Below are 4,333 nucleotides of genomic sequence, written 5' to 3' on the forward strand. Positions count from 1 at the left end.
TGCCCTTACCCTTATCCACATCCCCGCTCCCAGACAGACCCCCTGGGACTCCCACGCCTATCCAACCGCTTCCCATCCCCTGACAGGACCCTCAGAACTCCCGACCCATCCAACCCACCCTACTCCCTGCCTGTCCCAACCCCTCTCCACACCCCTGCCTCCTGACAGCCCCCCCAAACTCCTGAATCATCCAACCTCCCCAGCTCCTGGTCTCCTGACCACCCCCTCCAGAGACCCCCCTCACCCTAACTGCTCCCCCGGACCCTCCTTGCTCCCTGTCCTCTGACTGCCCTGACCCCATCCATCCCCCCAACAGACCCCGGGACTCCCACGCCTCATCCAACCCCCTTGCTCCCTGATTGCCCCCTCCAGAGACCCCCCCTTCCCCTAACCACCCATCCCGGGATCCCACCTGCTATCCAACCCACCCTGCTCCCTGTCCCCTGACTGCCCCCACCCCTTATCCAGTCCCCTCAGCCCTGGACCCCTTACCTTGAGGCTCATAGCAGCATGTTCTGCTCTGCGCAGAGCCAGACATGCTGCCCCATGGGAGCGCTCAGCCCTGCCCCTCAGAGCACTGCGCGTACAGCAGCATGGCTCCAGGGGAAGGCAGGGGAAGGGCCGGCGGCTTGCTGCGCTCAGCTAGGTGCTCCGGCTCGGGAGTGCTGACCCCATGGCTTGCTGCGCTGGGAAAGTGGGGCCATTTGCCCACCCCTGCATTGGAGTGTGCCTGGGCATACCCCATGCACACGCCTATGCTTCTGCCCCCTCCCCCCGTGGGGGTGGGGGGCAGAGAAGAGCGGGTCAGGCCAGGCAGGGCCGGATTTTTAATGGCACGCTGCTGCCTGCCGGGACTCTGGCAGGCAGCAGCATGCCATTAAAAATCGGATCTCATGCTATAGGTTGTTGACCCCTGGTTTAGAACCAGGGGAATAGATTGTGTTGAAAGGGATCATTCCCTTGCGCCTCTGCACACAGACTCAAACCACTGATCTGTTGAGCTATTTTGAATTGAATGATGGTTTTTCTTCTAGTGTCCTGTGCATATTTCCACTCGTGGGATGTGCCCATCAGTGCAGATACCTTGATCCCATGAGTGGGACTATGCCGAGTCCATCTTGAAGAACTCCAGTTAGAGTTAAGTTACTTCTATTTAACAGAGCTGACCCAGAGATCTAGGCCACCCCTTATCTATATTTCAGTGCAGCGAAACAAATATGATTTGGGGGCTGGAGGAAGTGACTTACGAGTTGAAGTTAAAATAGCTCAGGAGGGACTTTCAAAGTCCCTCAGCATTGACTGCCATTGAAGTCAATAGTAAAACTGCTGGTGACTTTAACAGGAGCAAAGTTAGGCCAACACTAAGCATTTTAGAACTCCCACCCTAAATGTAGAGCTTGGCTACATCATAGTTAAGGGGACTGTGATGGTGAACTTCAAATGCCTGAAGAGCATGAGCAACAGGGCAGGGGGGAATTACTTAACATGAAAAGGGTATAACCCAGAATGATGGTATGAACCATAGCAAGGGGAAATTTAGGTTGAATATCATGAAAAAAAAATTCCCATGGTAAGATGCACCTGGCTGCGGAAGTGCTGGAAACCCAATTGCTAGGAGGATCTTAGCAACAGGCTGAACAAAGCAGTAGAAAACGTCCTGTTGGGGCCAGTCTGGCCCAGGCAAGGAGATGGAGTGGTGGATTAGACAGGTCTTCTCCAGCTTTGGATTCTAGAATTCAGTGACCCCTTTGCTGCCTGCCTTACAATCAGCTTTTTAATTTAGGAAATGTACAAAGGACTTGCTTATTCACACACGAATGCAGCATAAATGTCTAAAGGGGTAAATCAATCCCTGAGTAGAGTGGAATTGGTATAATCATGGATTAGAAATAGACTGGTGACTGTGAGACCTGTTTGGGTACAGCTGGAATAATGCTGGATATTGTGTTCAGGCTGTCCTCAAAAGAGAGCGATCACATGGAAGGGTTTGAAGTGGAAATACTTTAAATTATGCTACCATAAAAAGCAAAGCAATAGCAACCAATGAGCTCTAAAGTGTGAGACTCCAGGCTGTGTGACAGCATTGCTGTTGCTGTGAGTATCCTTGTTAGAAACAGGAGATAAGTGTCCTCCAGTTTCTGTGCCACTCATAACAAGCCTGGAGCTGCAGTGAGCTCGTTCAGCAGTCTATTACTGGAGTCAGGAGCATAGAGTCATTTGCAACACCAATTAAATCAAGAGTGAAAGACAAATCTCTTTGCTGTGTCACAGAGCACTCCAGCTGGGGCGCTATCAAGTGTCAGAGACTCAGAACATTTAGGGCTGAATGACCAGCATTGATCAACAAGTTCAACCCACCACCCTCAAACCTAGGGCTGTGTCCAGGGACACAGCATGCAGCTGGAATGATGTCTTGTGCACTGGGTAGCTCCCTGGGAGCATGAGAAGATGAACTCCCAGGCTAGAGGGGTTGCAGAGATTTCCATTGAGGCTTCCCACAGGGTCCTGCTCCACCCCCTAGTCTGTTCTGCGGTGGAAAAGCTGGGAGAAGAGCTAGGATGAAGTGGGGAGTTGGGGTATTTTCAGAGTGCTGATGTCACAGCTCTGTCTTTTCATTTTGTCCAACCCTGCTGAAGGGATTGAGTGATTGGTCCATGGATAAAAGCATGGGGTTGAAAGCTCAATCCAGTGGAGTGTGTCGTGATGTTGGCAGGTTGAAGGAGCTGCCAGAGCACATCATAAAGATTCTGTTGACCCTAATGCAGAGGGGTGTCTGCTGTTTGCCAGCTGAGTTTGATATGTGGTGGTCTTGTTAGACGTCCAGCTGCTGTTAGGGAATCATATTACAGAAGTGATCAGGACAGCTTTTTCCAGGTTGTAACCCTGCCTCCTCCCTGCATGTGCATCTTGCTGGTCTCACTCTTGCACTCCAGGATTACACCAGTGCAATGGGGACATGCCTTAAATCAGTGGTTCTCAACCAGGGGTCCAGGGCCTCCTGGGGGGGGGCCACGAGCAGGTTTCAGGAGGTCCACCAAACAGGGCTGGCATTAGACTTGCTGGGACCCAGGGCAGAAAGCCAAAGCCTCACTGCATGAAGCTGAAGCCCAGGGACTGAAGCTGCAGCTGAGCAACTTAGCTTTGCAGGGCCCCCTAAGGTGTGGGATCCCAGGCAATTCCTCTGCTTGCCAACGCCTTGTGTTGGCCCTGGCTTTTATATGCAGAAAAACAGTTGTTGTGGCACAGGTGGGCTGTGGAGTTTTTATAGCATGTTGGGGGGAAACCCTGCCTTAAATCAACCGACTGCTAAATCAGGGGCAGCCTGGTGAGCAGCTCACCATCAGCACTTAATAGCAAGGCTCCAGAATCTGCCTGCCTGCCTGCCTGCCCGCCAGGGGATTTCCAGGTGGAATTTAAGGTGCTGACTCAGGACCTGCCTATCTGAGAGGCCTCTCTCCTGTCCCATGACAGTGCTGCAGGTTTGCTGCTATGCCCTTGGTACAGAAGAGGTGGGGCTGGTAGGAGATTTTGGGAAGGGCTGAGATCTATCAAGAGGTTGGCTGGAGCTTTGGATTTGTGGCAAGACCAGAGTTTGGCGGGAAATTTCATTTTTTATGAACTGTCTTCTCTTGTGCAGAGAGCCGTTGATTTGCTGCTGTGTGTCAGTGCCTTGGCTGCAGTGCATTGGTAACTATTGGGCTCCTGGGGTCTGGCCTAGGCCTTCTCTTATTTTTTATTGGGTGAAGTAAAAAATAAATACATCTACTCTGTAATGATCAAAGTGGAGCAGTTCAGCGCAACAGTGGGTCCCACACCATGGCTAAGGTGATTGTTGGGATTCTCCCATGCAAGAACAACAGCAGGGGTCAGAGTTATTGCATGTGGTACAGAGACAGACACACACTGTTTCTAAAAGGGGCTAAGCTTTCAACCTTGTCAGTGTCAGTGAGGGTCGGTGTTTTAGTCTAGTGCAGGGATCGGCAACCTTTGGCATGCAGCTTGCCAGCAAGCCCAGGCGATCCTGGGGCAAGGTGCTCTGTCCTCCTGAGCTCATGGAGGAAACTTCCCCTGGGGAGGGAGGGGGCCTGCACCAGAGCTGGCCTGGGGACAAAGCAGTCATTTACCTGGTAGGCTGCCTTCCAAAGGCCAGCAAAGCCCTGCTTACGCTGCCTCACCTCTGCCTCCTTCCTGGCCTCCTGCCTTTCTCTCCGGGCAGGTCGCTTTAAGAGCAGGTGGCCTGGAGACAGTAACTGTCAAAGAACTTCTCACCTCCCCCACCCCACAGACAGGCTGCTGTCTAAAAATAACCCCCTCGGTCTCCAGCCAGGCTGTC

At 52.4% G+C, this 4,333-nt stretch overlaps 1 protein-coding gene across 1 annotated transcript in view; it reads right to left on the reverse strand.

Moving 5' to 3' along the window:
- The window catches only part of LOC127057002 (uncharacterized), a 150,009-nt gene that overhangs the window by 96,882 nt on the left and 48,794 nt on the right, over positions 1-4,333 (reverse strand). The gene's annotated exons all lie outside the window — the stretch shown is intronic.

Source organism: Gopherus flavomarginatus, chromosome 8 (genome assembly GCF_025201925.1).
Source record: "Gopherus flavomarginatus isolate rGopFla2 chromosome 8, rGopFla2.mat.asm, whole genome shotgun sequence".
In the NCBI taxonomy this organism is placed as follows: Eukaryota; Metazoa; Chordata; order Testudines; family Testudinidae; genus Gopherus; species Gopherus flavomarginatus.